Here is a 24,414-nt window from a genome sequence, read left to right as displayed (position 1 = left end):
CAGAATGGAGTACAATTGTCTTCTTCTTTGCAATTTTTTCCAAAATAAATGTATTTTCTTCCATTTCTTCTTCTGTGTGCATTTACAATATTTTTCCATACTATTTCATGTTCAGCGAGACTGATAAATTTCTTGCTATTTTTTGTGGCCTGCTTTTATTCACTGACAAATTTACATTTAGATTATGTATTTTTACCTTTTTATTGGAACAAATAGCAATAAAAGCATATTTGATATAGTGTTTACATCCAAATATAAATAAGCATCAGTAACTGGTCATGAATTTCTCAAGCCCTACAGCACGACATGAAAATGCTGCATTGTTTCACCTAGCTGGCTCAGTCTGCAGGGGGAGCAGATGGAGACACAGGTACAAACCTGTGTGCTGGGATGTAAAAATCCTTACAAAAAATACTTGTTATGAGCTTGACTTCATTCCACAAAACTGCCCTGCCTTTGGAGGAGCAAACCTTAGCAACCTCACCAGCTCCTCCAAAGCCAAACATCACCAGTTTCAGCAGGGGCACAGGTCTTCCTTGTCACAGAGAGGACAGGGCTCTTGGGAGAGCTGAAATCCTATTTTCCTCCGTGGGTAATGTGTGGTGGACACATTTGGCTCAGACCTTCAGCTACTGAATGACTCAGCAAACAAAAAGTGCCTCCTAGCCAACAACATGAGAAATTAATGCCTGCCCAAGGTAAAAAGCCAGCTCTGGAAAGCAAGAATCCAAGTCTGCTGATTGTTCCTGATTCTTGGTAACCTCTGACCTAAAGCTACACTCATGCAATCTGTGGAAGGAGTAGGAATAGAGTTTAATAACTTCCAGAAGCAGCTATAAGCCAAATTCTGCCTGATCACCTTTATAGTATTCACAAGAATACTGTTTCCTTGCTGATCATCCTAATGCTGGTGCTGGGGAACACTGAATTCTCAGTTTTATCTTTAACAGCTCATTTCTTCAATAGTTTTTTTTTAATACACTCCCCTCCCACTCCCCCCACCAGAAAACACCACAGCAGAGAGCTTAAAAACCTACACTTTCAAGTTTTCTCTGCATGTAATAGAATCATTCATGCTTTTTTTCTTACCTTTAGTAATATCACTTTTGAAAAGGATAACCAAAAAATGTAAACTTCCCAAAAGCTGAAAAAGATCTCTTCATTTGAATGTCCTTTTTTGCTACAGAAAGCAGAAGGGTTAGGAAAGCTGCAATGTAGCAACAGAGGATGAAAATGGGTAAGTGGATAAAAATAAGCAATGAGGAAGCATAGATATCACTTACTGCACACAACATCAAAATAGAAAATGTGTATATTTGTGCCTATGCCTTGCAAAGGTTTCCTGCAAGGAAAGCATTCAATATTGAAGCACCCCAAGATATAATTTCAAATATCATGTTGAGAAAGCCACACCAAAGGAAAAAAAAAAGAGGAGGGAAGAAAACACACAGAAGAATAAACACAAGAATAATCTAATTCAAATTCCTTAAAATGGTAACAGCCTCAAGCCCCTGGGAGGAAGATGAGTGGGGCAGAGAAGTGTCACCACTCGTGGAAGGAACTTGGGGTGGGTCCCTGATTGCCATCTATTGGAGGTGTGGCAGTTATCTTCTCTTAATTGGGCAGGTTTTTTTGTCTCTTCCACAGCAATCCTCCCCTCGGGGAGACATCTGCTGTTAATGGGCTATTGAATGTCACTGCAGGACTGTGAAAAGTTGCAGCATCCCATTGGGAGATGCTCCACCCAGAGGGAGTAGCCAAGCATCCCCACCTGGATATAATCTTGAGTTTCTGAAATACCAGCATGGCTTTTCCTGCACTGGATTTCCCAGAGGAACAGCTGCCTTTTCCACTGCAGGAAGATTACACCCTTTTCTACAGGATCACTGCTCCCACAGAGCCACACCTGACACTCCAGGAGGACTGCAGCCACAATTCCCAATTGGACTGCTGCCAACAGCCTGACTAACAGGGCGTCAGGTCATATTCTGACTCTGTCAGTGTTGTTTTGGTTCACTGCATTGTTTATTTTACTTTTTATTTTCTCCCCTGATAAAGAACTGTTATTCCTGCTCCCATATTTTTGCCTGAGAGCCCCCCTTAATTTCAAATTTATAACAATTTGGAGGGAGGGGGTGTACAAATTTTTTTCCCCCCATTTCAGGGGAGGCTCCTGCCTTCCTTAGCAGACACCTGTCTTTCTAAACCGAGACAATGTGCCACCTGGCAAATAACCACACCCTCTGCTCCATGTGCCACCTGGCAAATAACCACACCCTCTGCTCCATGTGCCACCTGGCAAATAACCACACCCCCTGCTCCATGTGCCACCTGGCAAATAACCACACCCTCTGCTCCATGTGCCACCTGGCAAATAACCACACCCCCTGCTCCATGTGCCACCTGGCAAATAACCACACCCTCTGCTCCATGTGCCACCTGGCAAATAACCACACCCCCTGCTCCATGTGCCACCTGGCAAATAACCACACCCCCTGCTCCATGTGCCACCTGGCAAATAACCACACTTCCTGCTCCATGTGCCACCTGGCAAATAAGCAGGTATCAGCCCCACAGGCCCTTGGCTGGCAGTCCAGGGCTGTGCAAGCACAGCATTCAGCCCCTGGCAGGTACAAGGTGAGGGCCCAGGCTGCCAGGCCATGTCACACCCAGCAGCCACAGCTGGTGCCAGGCACTGCCAGCCCCTGCTGACCTCATCAGGAGCACAGGGAAGCAGCCACCACAGAGGCAATGCCACTCCCCAAGGATATTCAGAGGGAGAAAGCACAGAACAAGAAACTGGCCTTATAGCCAACCTTTATGGCAGCAGCTTGTTTTGAGGTTTAGCTCTTGCTGTTGAGTGCAGAGCTACCAGAAAGAGCAAATGATATGAATCATCTGAGCTCTGGACTGGGCTCTGCCCTGCATGGGCTCTGCCAACAGCTGGCTGGAGCACAGCTCAGTGCTGCTGGGAGTTCAGCACCAAGAAGTGAGCAAATCCTAATTCTGACAACCTTTAAGGTGCACTATTCTGTACTTCCCCAGCTCTCACTGCTCTGGGAGGAAAGGATTTAAAGCCATTATTTCAAAAAGAGAAAAGAATAACATTTTTCTAGCAATAGCAGAGTGAAGAAACCACCTTTTTACTGAAGTTGATCATGCACAGGTCTATTAACTTTATAAAGAGAGACACAGCTGTTTAAAATAACAACACAGCAGCTTTTCTATCTGTAGTGCTCCAACAGCAGGAGGAATTCCCCTCCACACCTCACCTTGCAGAGCTCTGGTTGCTAGATGCTCCCATGTGCTGTGGCTTGGGAATTTGGAAATACTATTCTACTCTTTGAAGGTTGGGAGAAAAAAAATAGGAAACCATAAGGAGAGAGAAAAATAATGGCAGGGAATGGGCCATTTTCACAAAGTTTATCTGCAGCAGATAATTTTCAAATGTAAACTCCAATTTGTGAGAGAGGAAATCTAACAAAAATACACCACAGAATATATTCCCTAGTCTCTTCTTAAGACAAGGAAAGAAAGTATATTAAATCCAGTTGAAAAATGTGTAAAAAATATTATGGTTCACATATCATACCTGCACTCTGTATGTGTGGCCAATGTACATGGGGTCTTTCAACTGTTTGTTCATAATTCAGAACACATTTTCCAAACCACTTGTGTGCATATCCAGCTCTCAAATAGCAAACATACCCTCGGCACAACTGCATGCTTACAATTTAGGAAAAATACTTGGTCAATGCAGGTATTTTTCCTAGCATGCATAGGTTGCTCAAAGCAAAGCTCGTAGAGAAAATTACCATGGTTCGTCCCAAGCTGCCATTCAGTGAATAAGGTGGCTGAGACCTGCCTGCTGAGAAGGGAAAATAAAGCAGGACAGTTTGGAGGGAGCCTGGCACCAGCCAGCCAGGCCCCGAGCTCTCAGGCCTCAAGCCCCTGCTCTTGGATGCAGGGTGGCTTCACACAGCTTTGCACTTAACCTCACAGTCAAAAAAAAAAATCAAAAAATGACTGGCTTGATCTCAACTCACCCACAGCTCTGCAGGGCTTTTCTCTAAGAGTATCAGATAAAGCACTTCCTATAGCCACCACTCTGCTATTTTTCACTATTTGCTACCCCTTCCTGACCTTCAGTGAGTAAATTAGAGTTATTTTTCTCCCCACTATTGCATTTCAAGTCCAAGCATGCTAGAGAGCTAACACATTTATGGACACTTTCTGAGCTGGAAGCTCTCCATTCCTATATTGAGTTCAGTGGGGCTGTGAATAATTCACAGCACACATCACACCAGAGCCCAGATCCCACTGGACTGGGCATCACCTCCATTGCTACAGGCAAGGCAGATAAAGGGGGTTATCTGCAGGGGGACCCACTTCAAGGACTCTGGGATGTGGCTGCAGTGGATGAGAAGAAATACAACCCAGGAAGGCTGGATTTTCTACCATGAATAAGTACCTTCTCCAAGAAACTGCAATTTAGTCTCCGACCATCAGATTTTTGTCATTTTGTTCAATCACTTGATCAGGTTGCTCAAAGCCCCATCCAACCTGGCCCTGAACACTTCCAGGGATGGGGCATCCACAGTTTTTGTGGGGAAAGGGTAGCACAAAGGTGCCACAACAGCAGAGGAGGGCTTCTTTATCCAAAGGCTCCCTGTCCAAGCCTGCATCAAGCTGCATGGATGTATAATAAACTGCTTTTTTAATAGACCAGCTGGATTTGCTAGAGAAAAATCTTGAAGTTGAGTGATTTATTCAGTTTGTAAAAAAAAAGAAAAAAAAGTAGAAGGCAAAGCTTTGTTGGATGAAAGATGCCAAACTGTTTTAGTAAAGCTGCTGGGATGCACGGGAAAATTGGCTCAAATGCACATTTCATTCAGTCTCTGATATATTGCTGTTTGTTTACATTTCTTCAGCAACTAAAAATGTACTTAAGTAGGAAAAACGTTTAAGAAGATTTACTCTACTCTCCTAGAGCAGGCTTTCACAAGACATGGGCATTACTCTAAGTCAATTATTTTTTGTTTCATTGTCTTTGACTGTGTTGGACTTCTCTGCTCAGTCAGTGAGAGCTGTTACAGAGCTGACAAGAAATTTCCCAGCTGAAAAACACACTGAGTGCCAGTGGGAACTCCCTGAGTGAGTTTATATCATCAGGAAGCCACTGTGCCTCTTCACAGTGGAGATGGCAGGCTGAGGCATGAGGTCTCAAACAGGCCCATGTGTGCCTTGGCCACAAACCACATTTGCCTATTTTTAAGGCATCTTGCCCTAAGTACCAACCATAATTCAAGAGGATTTTCAAATGAGCTGTCTTTTCTGGGCTGTTGAAATGTGCTCTCATTTTTCTGTGTGTGTAAAATGAGAGCACCTGGCTTGTTTACTACAGGAAGAAAGCACAAGTCATCACCAGCAATGCTGCTGTAAACTGGGAGATTTGAAGCAGGAAGCACACAAAGGTGACCCCCTTCAAGGTACATGTCAAGGAACAGAAGAGCTGGACATCCACCCACCCCAAGGAAGTGAAATACCTCAGAGCTCTTTGCTTTCCAAAATTTTCTTGGGTATATAACCTGTCAAGTAATTTGCAGAGTAGAGCCACCCTTATGAGTCTTCATCATGCAGAAATTATTTACATTAAATATATGCAACTTCCCACTGAAGGTTCCAGGCATCCAAACAGATCAAAGCTGGATATGAATCAGGATTATTATCAGTAGTCAGAGTCCCCTTTTCTGTCTGCTCATTCCTGTGGCCTCAATCCTTGACATGTAAATGCCACCTGTCCCCTGCTGATTGAAATGGATATATCCATAAATTCCTTCCAGCTTTATGGCTGATCTGTAGACTTTACTGAACTATGCCACTTGCACATCTGATGGGTTTTGCCTACACATTTCCCAGTCTCCATTTGTCCAAATTTGGCTTGGACAGAATCACTTCCCTGTAAAAGTTAAAAAAGTGGAGTTCTTATGCCCTAAGGTCAGAATTTTGTCAAAGCACAGATTTTTGACATAACTTTTTAAGGCTATAAAACATTCAGGAGACTGACAGCTCCAGACTGTCATTTGTTTCAGGAGGATAACTCACAGAAAAGTTACTAAGGTTGCTTTTAGGCATCTAGTTTATATTCTGAATTTGATTTACCCCTGAATGGTCCTTTGTAAGCCATTTATGTTTCCCATTTAAAATAGAGCAGCTACAAATTCTTCTGTTATCTAAGCATGTCAGAAATGAAAATTAGATTGTTTTTTGCATTCCTTTTATCACACCAGCTCAATTGCACGCCACACATGAAAGCTTGGTCTCTGCTTTCTTCTAGCCAGAAGCACTTAATCCTCTTAATGGGTGACTCACCCAATTTACTTAGTCTGGTCAGATAGGAAATCATCTGCATGGCCAAAGAATTACAAGCATGGAACAACACTGCATGAAATTACCTCATGGATTTCCATATGGATCTTGCTGTCTACAAGACTATCCTACCTAATAAGCCCAGGGGATTCAGATAATATATTTACAAAACCTACTTTCATTGATTTTTTTTTTTTTTACTCTTTCCTCTCCTCATTAAACAAGACAGATACCCAATTTGAAGGCACTGGTTAACAGCTAAAAGCAACTTTTGTAGGCTTTGTAGCAAGTAGGAGTGACAAAAACACCTCTTCTCTCACTTCCTGTAGGTCAATAAAATATAACATGATGAACCATCTGCTGCTGCTTGTATAATGGGTAAAGGCTGGAATAACACATCAGAACTAATCTAGTCTTTTCAGGGTTATCTCCATGAGTTTTAAATGTAACCTCCCACTGGCTACATGAAAGAGCTGACTTAGCTGTGGAATAGCTGAAGTCACTCTGCCAACAATTTTATCTGCTTCCATTCTTACCATAACCAAGCAGTGAGGCAGTGAAAATATCAATTAAATTACCAGAATTACCTTTAGACATTTTCACAAGCCCCCAAAACAGGCTAGCATTTTAACAACATGAACAACAAAGTAAAAACAGGGAAGATTTAGCATGAAGGGTCACATCTTGCACTTGGGATTGCTGACATCTGGAGAACCTCTGGGAAGGACAAAGGGAATTTATCTGCACAGAGGCAGATGGGGGGTGGATGGGGGTGGGCTGAAGAGCCCTGGGCTGTGCTGCAGGAAGGTAAGGGACATCCCAGGCTCCCATATGGCTCCTGGAGGGCCAGTTGGACATGGGGGCAACACAGATGCTAACACCACCCCAGACATCACTTAACCCCGTAAATCTGGGAGCAGTCCAGCACCCTGCTGTGACAGCAATCACCTTTTGAGAACCTGTCCCTGCCCAGCTGGGGGAAGCGCCCACCAGCTGCTAGATAAGATTATTCCTTGCCTCTCCTCAGGCCATGAGGCTCTGCAGAGAATGCAAAGTCTGTAGGGAGGACTGATGGGATTCTCCACGAGGCTTTGTAACAGTGGTCTGTGCCTTTCAGCTGGTGCAAAAGCAGAAACACAGCAGATTAAACTCCCACTGTTCAAATTGTATGAAGGATAAGGGAAAGGGTTTAAAAAACAGGGCTGTGATGCAAAGGGATGTATTCAGATGTTCTAGCTTACTCAGTAGTAGAAATTACATTTAACTAACAATAAGCATATTCAAATAGAATTAACTTTAAACCAACTAAATCCATAAAATATCTTCAGCTTAATTTCTAAATACTATTATTTAATTACTGTATCTCTTCTGATATCAATTTAAGCAGAAAATTTAATCTCTTGAGGCATGTTGAACAAAGGCTCAAACATTAGCATCAGTATCTCCTTGTTGTTTCCACAATTATCTTTCTTAATACTAATCACAAAACACAATTTGAAGGAGTATTTTCTTTAACTCTTAACTTGCTTTGAGTTTTTCACTTCAGCTGAAATTTAAAAACACATACAAGTAGTATTAGTCCAATGAAACAAAACTAACACAATTTGCAATCTTCCGTCCATTTGCAAATTAACAAACCAACCATGCTGAAAAGAAAGTGAAAATCCTACACATGTAAATGTTGTAAGTCAGATTTGTTGTTGTGGATATTTTTCTTTCTTTCTATTTTTCATCCCCTGTACAACAGCAGTGGCACAATTCAGCTGAAGGCAGCCTGGCAAACACTCGAACAGTGGCTTGCTAAAAGGAGAAATTCTCAGACTGTTGTTTCAGGGACTTTCCTTCATCTGCTTCCTCATATTGGTAGCTAAACCTACAGTAAGAATATTTTAAATATTATGTGTGTTTGTGGTTTTAGCATAAAACAAAGGGATTACTTAATTTCTCAGCATTTTCATTAAAAGCTATTTTCTAAGGTCTTCTAGGGCTGCTTGGAACTGAAGCTGAGGACAATTTTTAGATATTTCAGAGCTTTATGAAGTGTCAAAAATGCTAAGTGATAAATGCAGCTTTTTTAACTCTTCCTTTTTCAGAGCTCACACATCCCAGAAGACAAACATTAACAGGAAAGTTTGTACAATAAATCATGGCTGAGATTGATAAATACAAAATCATTCAAAACCTATCAGTGAGCTCTTCAGAACACTGATGCCAGTATAATACAGTTCAGTTGCTGGATGAAATTTGCCTAAACTCAGATGGGGTTATCTCATGTGCACACAGATTAACAAACCCATTGCAGTGACATTAGAACTTTGCAGCTCTAAATGTAAAGTGCCACAGACATCTGGCAGCAGTCCCACTGCAGGAAAAAAAAAAATTTAAAAATACATTATTTCCACCTTATAAAAAGCAAACTTGGCCTATCAAAAAGAATCAAGACAATACAAAAGTCCAAAGCACTGGCAAGCTGGTGTCACCTTGCTGCAGCCAGGTGGCTGCTGCTACCAGAGCTGACATGATCCTGTGCTTGGAGCACACTCTGAACATGGTTGTGACTTTGGACTAAACTCTGTATACCAAGGGAAGGATGTCTTCTTCCTCACTGTCCCTTTCATGCTAGACCCTATCTTTAAGATACTTAACCCACCCAGCTAAGGGGCATTGATCTGGTATCTCATGCTGACCTCCACATTTTCTCAGTATGGCCTGCACCTAGATATTTCCCATCCCATTGCAATCCAGAACATCCCTAATTGGGATTAAGTGCCTTAAGTGGGACTGTCATGCATTTATCATGAGCCTGCTTTGCCCTAAGGCAATACCCTACCTTCCCATCCCAGGGAGCTGGAGGGTGTCAGGAGGGTTCTGCCCTCCAAGTATGGACAAATTTTTCAGCAAGAACAGTCCCTCACTATTCCTGTCACTAAAAACATGTAAATATTCTTCAAGAGAGTGATTTGTTGTCCACCAATCACTGTATGTTTTCCCTCGGAGAATACAGAAAAAGGGGTTCAAAGAACACTAAAATGCAGTTGTGTACTAAAGCTTAAAAATACCCCAATCCCCAGCCTTTTCCTAACTACCACACTGACATTAGAAGCTTCTTCCCAGTTCACAGATTGGGGGTTTAGATAAGCATTGTGACTCTTTATTATTGATGAATATTATGTATTCTCACAATGGAGGTACGTGGCTATAAATCAGGAACAATGTGTAATCCAAAGATGTCTGTCACCGGAGTGACATGTCACACAATTGACACCTCAGGGCCTCCCAGGCTCCACACATGTATCAGCCTCAGCAGTGTCTGAAGTTTGCCACAGCTCAATCCTCCACACATGAAAACGTGCACCTACCCCGTCTACAAAAACAGGGCTGAGATCATATGCCCAGCATCCCATCCTCACTCAGACAGTGCAGGAACTGAAGGTATTTGTTTCACAGTTGAAAGAAACAGGTAAGACCACCATCAAATGGTATTTCTTTCCATGTGTATTGTTAATGCATGCAAACCCAATGGGAAGAAATCACAATGTCTGACTCAGTTCAGAAGGCTGAATTATTTCTTTATTATAACTATGCTAAAATACATTGATATGCTATATAAAGGGAGGATACTAAAACTACATACTACTTTCTCTAACTCAACTCCTGACCCTCTCCCTATAGTCCACACCTGGATGGATTGGCCATCAGGCTCAAACAGTCCTCACCAGAATCCAATCAAGCAATCACTCCAGGTAAATAATTCTCCAAACACATTCCACATAGGAAAAACAACAAGCAGAAATAGAAATTGTTTTCTCTTTCTCTGTGCACCTCTATGAAAAATCCCAAGAGGCAGAGAAATGTGCTTGCCACACATGTGTAAGCTCTTTCTTTTACCAGTTGGTTTTGCAGAATCCTCTTCTGCTCTTACGTTTGTTTCCAAAGCTGCTTTACCCCACTTGGCCAAAATATTCTCTCACTGTACAAACTACTGTTTCTCCTGGGCAGTTCACACTAGCTTAGCTTTTCTCCTCTCCCTCAGCTGCAACGTTACTCATGAATATCCATGCCTAAGCTGCATAATTCAGGATTAATCATTCCACTCTGATAAATGTCAGTGACTTTTGCTCATCTCTTCAACATATTTTTACTCAAGGGCCAAGTAAATGGTAATAGCCAAGGATAGCTTTATCTGGCAGATAAAGGGCACTCTGGAACTCTAAGGGATAGTTCACAAAAGCGCCAACTGAATTGAAGAAAACAAACACAAACCAATTACCATACATTTCTGACTTCAGTAGTTACTTCCCATCCTCCATTAATTATTTTTATTTTTACAACCTCGTAAAGAAAAATAATACAACTTGTCTTTCTAAACACAGCAAACACCTGAACACAACAAATCACCTGAAACATTCCCTGGGTGCAGTTTGTGCTTTCCAGAACTGGCAGGTGCAGGCAGTGAAGGTGACACAAAGCACAGGTTTTGGAACCTGCTGGAGAGCAAGGCCTGCCAGCCAAAACTGCCTGCACCCTCAGCATCACCACACTCCTGCACTGCCCTGACCCCTCTGCAGTTTGCATTTTGCTCACCTGCCCTACCTGTGCACTAAAGGCACAGCAACAAGCAGCACAGCCTGGCTTTGCAAACATCAGCACATCAGGAGATGCAAGCCACTGCTTTAAAGTGAGTTGTTTCAGGCTCAATGCTGCCCTTTCTCAGGAAATTTCAGCAGAATTTAACCTGGCTTTGCTGGCTGCAGCCTTGGTGCTGAGCCAGGCCAGGGAATAGCAGCAGCAGCTGAGAGGTGAGGGAATTGGGTGAGCTGTGCTGAGGGAAAAGAGCTGCCCTGAAAGCAGCCAGCCTGAGGGACAGGGGATGGCTGAGCTGTGCTCAGCCCTAGGGGAAATTGTGTGATAGTCCTCCTGGCTTTCTGTCACATATAAAGTAAATTAAACAGGAGCCTCCTCTTTCTAGCAAAGTCTGAATAACCACATCTCAAAAGAGGGACAAATTTTCCTAGGAAAAGCTTGGGTGAGGACAGCACATCACCACTCACAAAAGGCCAGATTTCTGACTGAGAGGGACGCCTTTACAGCATCTTTGAGAAATAAAGCTTAAATATTCTCACCATTTTCCCTAACCCCAGCTACAAAGATATCTACTAGGAAAAGAAGCATTGCCTACAGATATTGCCATATAAAACCAGACAATTTGCTCACAGACATGGGAGCAGCACACTCTTGAGTGGGACACACATTTCAGAGCCACACAGTTATGGAAGCAGCTAAAACACATACAAGGGTTTCAGCAGGAGCTGGTAACATAACACTGGGAAATGCTCTCAGAATATTTCAATGGAAAGTGGACACTCAGACCTCTTCAGAGCCCCTTATCCAGTCAAAGATCAAACTGAGAAATTTTTTATATGTGCTTTGAAGAAGAAACAGGAATATATTATGGGAGACTACTTTCTTTGCATTTAAGAAGACCTCTCACACACATTTGCCTGAATCAACACGTGACTCTAAAATAACTGGTCAAGCAGTTTCAACAGATCAAAAACAGCAAGGAAACAAGACAACTGCATAAAAATAAAGTCTCTCTTTTTCTCTTGGGGAAGTAACATTTTTTGCTATGGAACTCATACAAGCTTACTTTTTAACACAATCTCCTGCCCCCCACAAAAAAATAAAGAGCTTATATTAAATTGGCTAGTTACTTACAGTGGTTGTCTCTTTCCCCTCCATCCCCCCAAAAAATAAAACAAAGAGAAACTTTACTCTTATTTAACCTGAACTATATTTCTATTCCAAGCAAACTAACAAAAAACAACCCAACCCCACCACTCTGCAATGCCTATTTACAGGCATTTCATAAACCAAGTAAGACAATACCTTTTCTGGCTCACTCTGGGGAGAAATAATCTTCCTTGCAGCAAAGAGAGGAGTCCCAGCACAGCTGGAGACTCAGGGATTTATGTCCCTCCTGCCCTCACCCCTTGTTACTCATTAGGGTTGATTGGTGCTCTGCAGCTGAGCCTAATTAAGGCTCACAAGGCTCAGGTGTGAGCAGCTCCTGTGCTGGCAGGTGTGATCCCATACTGGATGCCAGGTTATGGGTGGTGCCCTCTTAGAGCAAGTTTTGAGCCTTTCCTTACACCAAGACATGGGTGTCTTGCTGAAAATGAGGCAGAACGTCATAAAAATGTAGATCTGATTTAGCACTTACAGCAATATGGAATTATAGGCAGGCCTTAGATTTCAAAAGCAATACAATTACCTTTCCTTGGGTAGTAGAAAGCCTAGAGACAACCAGGTCTCTTAAAAAATTCATGTGGTTTTCATGCCTTTTTCCTTTCTCCATAATTAGTAATTATCTTAACATGTGGTTCTGTTTAGAGTGACACTCCTGTAAAGTTGATGGGTGTGCATTGAAAACACCTAAAGAAAAGCAACCAGAAAGGAAAATGAAGAAACCTCATATTACTTGGCTTTCCCACCTACAGTGCAGTGTGCCTATGAATACACTGGTATTTTACTTGTTTCTATTCAATATGCAAATTCTACATTGTAGATAACACACCAAAAAAGAATAAAAAAGAAGTAATTTATTTTGTTTGGATTTTTTTTTTAAATGCTTCTGATTTTTTTTTAACTGGAGAATGTGACTTATATTTCTGAACATATGAAGACTGGAAATGCCTCAGCATTAAAACACAAAGGGAATTATTTCAAAGCTTATAATTTCCATAAAACATTTAGATACATTTCAAATCTAAATGAGCTGCTGATGAGAGTTGTATTTTGTGTCATGTGACAGCAGAATCCCGAGATCCTTGTTCAACCATGACTCTCAGTGAAATTTAGCAAAAGATTATCTGAGCCAAGACAGCACAATTCAGTCCCAGAGATTTCTCTGCAAGGCCCTAGGGCCAAATTCATTCTTGATTTAAATCAGACCAGCAGAACTGAAGTCGATAAAATGCCACTGATTTATATCAGCTCATATTTATTGCTATAGCACCCATGCTTACTTCCATGCCCCCACTGTAATCATTCTCCACTGTTCATTAGGTGCATATATAAAAGCTGACAGAAAGCACAAGCCAACTGACTGCTCTTTGCAGAGCTCCAAATGTCAGATTTCCCTCATTTGCAAACAAGGTCTGGATCTTACTAATGATGGTGGAAATAAGGATTCCTACAACCCAGCCCCATGCTGCTCCATTGGGATAAATGAGATAAAAATCAAGAACTGGAACACAGAGCTACTGTGAGCATTACTGTTTGCATTGCTTTGAGGTGTGACATGCAGGGAATTTTAGGGCTGGTTCTTTCTGTGTTATCTCACTGGTAATCCAGTTCTATTTAATAATGTGAAACCTCTTAGTGACACTTCTAGACAGATTCCCTGTTATTTCCCACTAAATTGCTTTATTTCTTTTCCTTTTATCATTGTTCTGCAGAGATGCTCAAAACTAATTTGCATCAAAATGCCCTATTATGCCATTATTTATGGAAAATTACAAATCCCTACAGTGTCCAAAGACAGATTGGGGGATGCCTGGCTGTGTTCAAACAAGTGGTTTGCTGAAAACCAGTGGGGCAGCTGTGAAGTGAAACCCCTGGCAGGCCTTTGGTTCAGTTCTTGGAGTGCCTTGATGCTCCCAAGGCAGATTCCTTGGGAAGGATCCCACATGGTGGCTCCATGCTCCAGGAGGCCCTGTCCCCTCACCAAGGCTCTCTCAGTACATCCCTAATGCTTCTTTCTTCACAAAGCTTCATACCACAAACCCTACAGGCATTTATGCTCCAGGGCCAGATTGTCTCTCAGTTGGTGTAACCCCCCAAGAAATGCAAAATACCAGTAGATAGTAACTCTGCATAAGTTATTTAGGTCTACCAACCCTCTCCTCTGAAACTGAATTCCTGCTGACATAGTTGTAACCACAACCTCTTCTAGTTGCTTCTCCAAAATCTCCACTGAAACTCTGACTATTTCATTATGTCCCTGGTAATGTCATAAACAACAGCAAAAAAAAAAAAAAAAAAAAAAAAACAACCACCACCACCAACAAAAAAAACCCAAACAAACAAACAAACAAACAAACACTTTCAATCTACAAAGCCAGTGTGGCAATATCTACCCAAATAAGCTGTCCCATTATCCAAGTGGGTTGTAACAGTTCAAAGATATAATTGTAACATGATCATTTGTCTTTTACTCTGGCTGCTTCTAATTTTGAAGGAACAAGCAATTGTACAAGTATATTGTTATGATTCTAATCTTTCTTACCTCTTTTTTGTTTTCTTTGTTTTCCTTTCAGAGATATTGCTGGAGCTTCAATTAAAACAGGCAGATCTGTTCTTGAATCCCACTGCTGCACAAAGAAGTGCTCTCAACTATGCACTATACACTGTGCTGTTTAATTTCTTTGCTACTTTAAATAATAACTAGAACAAAATTCCAAAATGAAATCTGCAACACTTGCAACCTGAAAGAAATCTTACCTGATTGAGTTATCTTTCACATGGGCTGAAGCACAGAAACTTTGGTTGAAATTCATGAAGTATAATTAATCTTCTGAAAATGTTTTTTCTCCATGCTAGACAGTTTTTACATGAGCATACCCCACTGAAAGATGGACAGATTGTTTGTAAATGAGTGAGTCAATATGACTGTGAGAGAGATGATTATTCTGGTGACTAAGTATGGTCAAGGGATGCATGAGTTTTGAAAAGTCTTTCCCCCCTTTCAGTCTAAGCAGCAGATTGGATCAAAACTACAGCCCCCTAGGTGCATTTCAGTATGTGGGGCTTGATTCTGATGAAGCAAATCAGTATAAGGATGACATAAACCAGCAGTTTGTACAGCAAATTACCTACCAGAATTTTGGACCTGACTGAATTTCCACTGCAGCTATGTTGACTTTATCATTGATTTCAACTTGACTTGAATCAAGGCATTCATTACTGCCTTGAGATATTATTAAGATGCTGTGTAAGTTTCCTAAAACTTCAGAAACTTAAAGAGTATCATCTGAGCAAAACAGAGCCAGGCTGCTCTTTTTTTCTTATTCAGATACGTATCTAATGGTCTTAAAAAAACTTCACTGCTTGCCTTTTTAATATCTTCAGGCAAGGAATATAATGCAGTAAGATGGGTTGAGTTTAATTTGTTGATTTGTTTGAATGTCCGTATCAGTACCGCACTAGAGTAAAAAACCCATACATACAGCTGTGTGCTCCAGCATCTATATTAAATCACAGTTTCTTATTATTAGTCAGTACTTCTTGTAACTGTACCTCTCAAAACTTTACAGCTGTACAGTCAACTTACATGCAGAAACTTCTGGCTGAAATTTTGTAGTTCAGTATTGTTTGCCTGAAATCAAAAGTAATATATATATATAATCTTAATTTAAATATAAAATGCCTGAATGCCCTCTGTTTTGTAGGTTGTGAGACAGCTTCTATCAATGTTTTTCCTCCGTAAGTGTTCTTGACAAAGACAGTAAGATTAAAATGCAGAAGCTTAAATGAGAACACTCATCCAGCTGTCCAAATATGCATCATATTTTCAATAGTAATAAATCCATGTTTACCAACATATACAACTGTTTTCTAAAACACTTCACATGCATAGTTCTCACTAAAGCAAACAGAACTTGTTCTGAGACACTTCAGAGACAACATCAAATGAATTTGTCCCTCCACGTTCCTGTACTAATCCAGTAATCATTCCTCAAGGCTTGCTAGCTCTGCTGCCATATGGCTTTCTGTGGGGAGGACATTAGAGTTGAATTTGTTCTGTTCACAGCAGCATCCTTCACTGGAACAGACAAGCATATATTGTCAATAATCATGATGGTTCAGCTCCATTCCCCTCCGTGCACAGAGCTGACACCTTTGCTGAGTCACTCACTGTGACAGGGCTCCCTTCACATTACTCATTTCTTTACACTTTCTGTTGCCTTTTCATTCTTCTCAATTGACATCTGCATCATCACCTCCTCTAATCACCTTAGCTCTGTGACATCCCCCTTGAATTCCTTAAAACTCTTCTCAGCATTCATAAAGCAAATCAGTATGTATGATTGGGAGATGACTCTGCCACCCTGCAGCACATGGCAGCAATTATGTCATTCTAAGCAGCCAGTGTCATCTTGAATACTTAATGTACCAAGTCCTGAAAAGGCATGTGGACAAGGGTTTGCACTTGAACAGAAGGAATTAAAAGGAGCAAAACTATTGCAGAAGGGAGTGAGTCCACAGGAGAGGAGACAGATGTATCAAAGCAAGGGATGCATCAATGTATTTATGAGCATTTGTCTGGGATGAGGAAATTCAGCTGAGAAAAAAGGGACTGCTCCTGAAAAGCAGCAACAGGTGGGCTGCCTGCACAGATCAAACTCATGGAAAGTCACTGGATGTCATTTCTCCTCTGCAGAAATCCAGCTGAGGGACTACACTGCTCCATCTGGCAGAGAAGGAGTCAGAGCTACAGAGGGGAAATTTTAACTGTGGCCAAGGCATACATCTAAACATAAAAAGCCTTTCATGAGAAAAATGAAATTTAATTTCTCCCTTCTCTTTTCACTTTCCCATTTATTTTTTCCTTATGTTTTCTCATGGGAGTGATTTTCTTCATCATTACTGGCTGGTGAAAACAGTGAAATATCTAGACCATTTAGACTTTATCCCTTAGGGTCATGCCATCACAAAAGGCATTTTACTACTGTGATGTGTAACTTTATCATTTGTTCAGCTCTAATTGTGATATGGATCATATTTAATTTTTAAAATTTTCTCTTTTTAAATTTCTTTGTATATGCTTTAGGTGAACGAAATGGTCCCCATTTGTCATTTCATTATTTCTGCTCTGCAGCAGAATAAGAATTGGAAGACATCACATCCTCTCTAAGATGTCTTGATCATGCTTTTTTTTCTTTGATGTATTCTGAGTGTGCCCTTTCTTTTGTCATATGCAATGCTTTCTTGCAACAACTTTTAACAATTGTGATTGATTTCTTGGCTTTCCTTTTAACCGCAGTCTGAAACTTCTTTAGTTTTCCAACTGCCACCATACTTCAGCTTCTGTATCTTGAAATTTCCTCTAGAGATTTTTCAAATGATTCTCAAGAATCCATGGTTTGATAATTTTTCTCAATGTACCTTTATATACTGCACTTTAGCTGTATGTAATAATAAAGCATTGAAAAAGATAGACAAAACTTAATTCAGGCTTCTTCAAAATATTACTTTTGCCTTTCATATTGCCAGAGACAATTGCAATTGCCATAAGCACAGAAAGCACATGCTTGGCTTCACCTGAAATAATACTGCCATGTTTCTCATGGCTTCATTCAGCTCCTTTTCCTTGAGGAAAATCTAGGGAAGATGGAGGCATTGATCACCAAATGGTCACACTGAGGACACATTAGCACTGTAAAACACCTTTCTGTGCTCAGCATAATATCAGCATGAGGATTTGAGGCATCTGCATTCATGGAAGCCATGTGCAAACACCTGGGTGTGAGCAGGTGGCACTGCTGGGTGTGCCCCTTGCCCAGGGGACACATGAGGAGCCCCACCTCAGCAAGGCCCACTGCCTCTGAGTTTCTCAGGAATTAAATTACCAGCATCCCTTTGCAATACAGTCTTCTGTGTGGAGACTCCTCAATTTACAGCAGAAGTCCAACATCAGAGGAAACCAGAAATAAAAACTCTGCCCAAGACAATTCTGTGCCCAGCCAGCATTTCATTTCAGTGGTCAAGACCAAGTGAATTGCTCCTTGTCCTTCTGTTTTTTGTAGGATAAAATAGCCATTTTTTTCCACCATCAAGGATAGTTTTTAAAAAACCTGAGGTATTACATGAAAATCAGGAGGCAGTTGAGAAGCTGGTGGCAAAGGACAGAAGCCACACAACTTTCTCAGTAGAAATTTATGTGCCTGAGAGGAACAATCTCAGGGAAATTCTCACAGACAAGTCAAGTGCAAGTTTCCCCACAACCTCAGGAAAGTTCGTGATTTTTTCTTTTTTTTTCTTTTCTTTTTAAAAGGGAATGTGATAAAAATACAATGTTGTTATAACCTGCAGGTTTCTGTCACCTTAATTCTCCTCCTGAATCCTTTCCCTGCAGTTTATTTGCATTTTGTGATAGTTCCTGTGAAACAGGATATTGATTTATTTTAATGCACAACTTAAAAAGGCACGACAATGAGATGGAGGCAAAGAGAAGAAATTAAATATGTGAGGTAACCCAACCATGCTTTGCAGATGTATAATGTTCAATGCACAAGTGCTGGTGACACGCTGGATTATAAACCACCAGAGTTCAATGTAGATTTTGTATAACAAAGGACATATTGCTTCCTGACAGTAGCAAGAATGGACTAAGGGAGCAGAGTATCTTCAGTGAGGAGATCAGTTCCAGAAGAGGGAATGGAATGTGGTGTTAGTTGGCTGAAGGAATACAACTGGAGCTTTGCCTGCTGCTCAGTTTGACTGAAATCCATAGAGGTGGGTGCATTTAACAGGTGAGAACTGCCATGAATGAGGTGAAGGCTGTGAAAACAGAGTGAAGGAGTTAACTGCAGTCAGCAGGGGTGTCTGATGCATGTAGAAATGGATCAATGTTCTTTCCTGTCTCTCTCCAATACCATATAAATCTCAATAGCTATTGGATGAATCAGCAGAAGAGAAGAACTGAAAAATCAGTTTCTCATTGACTCTCCAGGACTTAGTTCTTCTTTTTGCCTTTAGTGTTATTCAATACAGACTATTTTAAAATTAACTGGCAGTAAAATTCAATCCTTTTGGAAGTCTGAGCTTGGTTTCAAAGAAAAAAGGCTCATTTAAAACAATCTTTTCACATTCACTTTTCAGCAATCGGTTTTGAGACTGATCTGTCCTTGATACCCAGGTTGGGCAAACCCACTGGCAGACAGGTGAAAACAAAGTTTATTAAACATTCCTTTCCCATAGAAGTGTGAGCAATTAAAACATATATGCCTGTTGAAGGCTATAGTGAGGTTTTCTAACTATATAAAGGCTATTACTCATCAGCCTTCTCTATGTTATGAACTTAGATGTGATTTTAAAATAGTTTCTTAGAATATTTTGGTTTGAATACACTTCAGCTGATGAAATTTACACTCCTAAGTTATTTAAAGTTCTGGAGAAGCCCCTCCATAATCTACCTCTTTCCTATTTTCCAAGAGAAGCAGTAAGATGGGCTTTTCTCTCTTCTTTCTGCCATGCAGCACCTCTGATCTCTGTCAGCAGAGGCAGAATTGCAGCCCCTCTTAAAAAAAAAGGTGACCACTGCACCCTTGTCCACCCCCTGCTGCTCCAGCCCTGGGAAGAGGAAAGTGTTCTCTTCTCTGCTGATGAAACGGTCTGATCCTTCCTCTGCTCAGGAAAAAGATATGAGATCTTTCTGGAGAGGAAAAAGAAAACTAATTCTGCTGTGGAGAAGCTGCAAAAAATGTGAGCCCTAAACATGAATCCTTAGAAAAAGGCTAGAATCCAGATTTGGTTCTCTAATTGTAGGCATCATTGGACAAATCTGGATTTAAGGCAACCAGGGGAAATAAGGGGCTCCAGGTGACTGTGTCAACAGAGCTGTTAATAAATGATGATTTTGTGAGCCACAGGACACAGAGATGAGGAGCTGCCTGCTGCTCATCTGTGCTCTGCTGAGAGCAAAGAGTATTTGCACAGACCTTCTCTGGCACTTAGGAAGGAGAAAATTTGGGTTTCTGCTGAAAAATGAAATGCTTTCTTTCCAGATCAGCTGCTGCTAGCACTCTGTTCCTAGCAATAAGAAAAAGAGGGTTTAAATATTGACAGTATTTCTTATGTTCTGAACGAGGAGTAAGGGGACACATTCTTTATTCTCCCTTTATCCTTTCCTACCTGAATTTTGCTTTTCTTCACTGTGCTTCTGTCCATTTAAGAAGCAAGGAAAATTAATAGTTCCTCAGTTGAAGCAATATGCTGTCCCTGATTTAGTACACATTTGCAAATTGTCTATTTAGTTTTATCTCCTTGCTTTCCTAATTCTCCATTTTGTTTGATCTGCAGGACACAGGAGGCTGGTAGGATTATAGGAAGAAAATGAGCTGTGTAATGCAACCTGTGGAGGGTGTGGCTGGCAAATAGACCCAAAGGGATTATTTTAAAGTCATCTTTTCTAAAGCTCTATTTTAATGGGATTAGAGAGATGTCTGATACATATTTGATTTCAGCAGCCTTTTAGAGACCCTTGCCTGCCTATGATATCTCTGTGCTCCAAAGTATGCTGCAGCTATGACATTTGTTTTATATCAGGGTAAATTCCATAGGAAAGTAGGATATTTTAGAGCTGTGAAAAGATGTCAAGAAATCAGAAAATACTGTTCATAAGGCTTTATAAATATCCCCTTTCTTTTATTTTTTTCTTTTTACTCATCATTGCAGCCTACAGTTGCAATATCTAAGGAAGTGCTGAACTTCTCTTACACATGAGGCTCACATATTTTACCAGAATTTATGTTTCTTTTAAATCTATGGTGATCTCATCAGCATAATTTATGTTTTAATAAAACTATTTTAATTCACTATAGACTCTAGTTATATTTAAGTTGACTTAGCTATCTTGGTTGAGATCCTGACTCTGGTGAAGACAGAGAAAATTACAATCCCTTAATTTCCCGTCTCTCTCAGTAATGCTTTAATAGTCTCAGCACTGACTCAGGCATTTTTTCTCAGCTTTCCTCATGCTCTGCATACAGCTAAAAGATGAAATGTGGTGTCCCACTGGACAGCTCTGCATGAAGGGCTTGTGCTGCTGGATAGGTCCTCATGATTGCAGTTTGTGGGGACACACAAGGCAAAGCTTCTGACAAGGCACTTGGCAAAGCCCTGAAATTGCTGCTGCCTTTGTTAACTCTGTCACTTCTTTGGATTCAGATGTTTGTTTCTGCAACATGACAGTTTTCCTAAAGTTGCCATTGATTTACTTTAAGATTCAAGGAAAACTGTTTTAAGAGTATTGGAAGGCGACCTAACTCCAGCCATTCCAACAGGAAGACAACACATTCCTGCCAATCCAGCCAAGCCCAGCCCTGGTGCCTTTTGAGACAGCAGGCTGGCCCAGGTAAGGGATTTCCAAAGAACTTCCCACTAAGAATGTCTGTGGGAACACCAAACAAGAACTCAAACTGACTGCAATTAGTTCTGTGTTAACGAAGGAGCAGGAGGTGGAGCTTCTTTGTTCCTGAGAGACTCGTTCTAAAAGGCCTCCGGGGAGTGCGGTGAGCCAGAGCACGGCGAAGAGCGGCAGGCAAACACGGTCACAGCAGTTTGTGCAGGCAGGGCCGCAGGTTCTTGCAAGTTTGGTAAGGTGTTTTCCTTGTTTGCTTGATCTTGGGCTTTCTCCTAAGCATGGTTTTAACCTGGTTGAAATCTGTAGTTGGTACAAGTATGTGACCAAATGGAGCCCTCCAAAAAGGATGTGTCTGTGCAGATCCATTCCTGCCCAGTGTTTGAGCTTATCAGTGGTATCAGGGGGTGTTGTGGAGGTGGCCTGCCTACGGTGTGAACAAGTGAATGACCTCCCCTTGCTGACGGCTGAGCTTAGGGAGGAAGTTGAAAGATTAAGGAGTATCAGGGATAGTGAAAGGGAAATAGACTGGTGGAGTTCAGCCATTACATCTTTAAGGGAGGCCCACCAGGATTCAGCCTCACTCTCAGGCAACAGAGGGGCACCTGGTAGATGAAGGGGAGTGGAAATGGGTCCCTGCTTGGGGAGGTAATAACAAAAATCCCTGCTGCCCCCCATCCCCTAGCCAAGAGCCACTTAAGAATAGGTATGAGGCCCTGGATCTAGAGGGCCAGACAGATAATTTAGAAGAAAATTATCTGCCCAGTGAGCCTCTCAATTATGACTCATCTAAAAAATGGATTACTATCTCTAAAGTCAATAAAAAAATAAGGGTAATTGTAGTGAGTGATTCCCTTCTGAGGGGGACTGAGGGTGCCGTATGTCGACCAGACCCATCCCACAGAGAGGTCTGCTGCCTCCATGGGGTCCAGGTGCAAAACGTCACTGAAGGACTTCCTAGTCTGATTCGGTCCTCTGATTATTATCCACTGCTGATACTCCAGGCTGGCAGTGATGAAAGTGATAAGAGGAGTGTCAAGGCAATTAAAAGGGAGTTTAGGGCACTGGGTCAAGTGGTTGATAGGACAGGTGCACAGGTAGTGTTTTGTTCAGCCCCTTTGGTGGCAGAGAAAAATGATTAAAGGAATAGGAGAATTCACGTCATTAACAAATGGCTCAAGGGTTGGTGTCATTGGCAAAATTTTGGATTATTTGATCATGGAGCAACCTTTATGGCACCTGTTCTACTGGGATCAGATGGGATACATCTCTCTGTTAAGGGTAGGAGGTTTTTAGCTCATGAACTGGCAGACCTTATTGAGAGGGCTTTAAACTAGGTCTGAAGGGGAAGGGGATGCAGCTGGACTGTGTGGAAGCAGGCCCAAGGATGGTAAGACTGTTAGGGAGGCCCAGCTGAGGTGCATGTATACCAATGCACACAGCATGGGTAACAAACAGGATGAGCTGGAGGCCATGGTGCAGCAGCAGAGCCATGATGTAATTGCCATCACAGAAACAGGGTGGGATGACTCACATAGTTGGAGCACTGCGCTGGATGGCTGCGAGCTCTTCAGGAGAGACAGGAAAGGGAGAAGAGGTGGAGGGGTGGCCCTTTATATTAGGGAGGCTTTGGATGTCATAGGTATTGAAACTAATGATGATGAAGCTGAGTCCCTATGGGTAAAAATTAAGGGGAGGTCCAACAAGCCTGACATCCTACTGGGAGTCTGCTATTGTCCACCCAACAAGGATGAAGACGTGGACAACTTATTCTATAAGCAACTAAACAATGTTTCAGGATCATCAGCCCTTGTTCTTGTAGGTGACTTCAATCTACCAGACATCTGCTGGGAACTTAATACAGCAGAAAAACAGCAATCTAGAAAATTTTTAGAGTGTGTGGAGGATCATTTTTTGTCACAACTGGTGGGCAAGCCCACCAGGGGAGGGACTATGTTAGACTTGTTGTTCACAAATAGAGATGGACTGGTGAGTGATGTGGAGGTTGGAGGCCACTTGGGGCACAGTGATAATGAAATTATAGAATTCTCGATAATTGGTGAAATAAGGAGGAATATCAATAAGGTCTCTACACTGGACTTCCGGAGGGCAGACTTTGGCCTCTTTAGGAGACTTACTCAGAGAGTTCCTTGGGAAAGAGCCCTTGAAAACAAAGGAGTCCAGGAGAGATGGGTGTGCTTCAAAGCAGAGATCTTGAGGGCACAAGAACAGACTGTTCCTGTGTGCCGAAAGATGAGTTGAAGAGGCAAACATCCAGTCTGGATGAGAAATGATGTTTTGAAGGAACTTAGAAATAAAAAAAAAAAAAGTATCATCTCTTTAAGGAGGGACTGATTTCTCAGGAAGTATTTAAGGGAGCTGCTGGGGCATGTAGGCAAAAATTAGGGAGGCCAAAGCTCAGTTTGAACTTAACTTGGCAACTTCTGTTAAAAATAATAAAAAAAGTTTTTACAAATATATTAACGGTAAAAGAAAGGGTATAACCAACCTCGGTTCCTTATTGGATGAGGCAGGCGACCTAGTAACTAAAGATGAGGAAAAGGCGAAAATGCTTAATGCCTTCTTTGCCTCAGTCTTTAGTGGTAAGGCAGCTTGTCCTCAAGCCAGCTGTCCTCAGGGGTTGGTAGGTGGTGTCAGGGAGTAGAATGGTCCTATTGTTATCCAAGAGGAGGTAGTTAGAGAACTACTGGGACACTTGGATATTTATAAATCAATGGGACCAGATGGTATCCACCCTAGGGTGATGAGCAAGCTGGCAGATGTGCTTGCAAAGCTGCTCTCCATCATTTATCAGGTATCATGGCTGATAATGGACTGGTGAGATCCCAGACGATTGTAAACTGGCCAATGTGACACCCATTTACAAAAAAGGCAGGAAG

The 24,414-nt window shown here is 41.6% G+C and overlaps 1 protein-coding gene across 3 annotated transcripts in view; it reads right to left on the bottom strand.

The window, feature by feature from the left end:
- The window catches only part of LOC110473331 (uncharacterized), a 346,314-nt gene that overhangs the window by 35,412 nt on the left and 286,488 nt on the right, over positions 1 to 24,414 (bottom strand). The window contains exon 1 of one of the 3 annotated variants that reach the window (XR_014956263.1): positions 12,259 to 14,424. The exons of the other annotated variants lie outside the window; for them this stretch is intronic. The gene's annotated coding sequence lies outside the window, so the exon portion shown is untranslated. Of the gene's footprint in view, positions 1 to 12,258; positions 14,425 to 24,414 lie in introns of those variants that run through there. 3 annotated transcript variants of the gene reach the window in all.

This window comes from Lonchura striata, chromosome 6 (genome assembly GCF_050655825.1).
Source record: "Lonchura striata isolate lonStrDom1 chromosome 6, ASM5065582v1, whole genome shotgun sequence".
NCBI lineage: Eukaryota > Metazoa > Chordata > Aves > Passeriformes > Estrildidae > Lonchura > Lonchura striata.
This window is presented reverse-complemented; position numbering and strand designations above follow the sequence as displayed.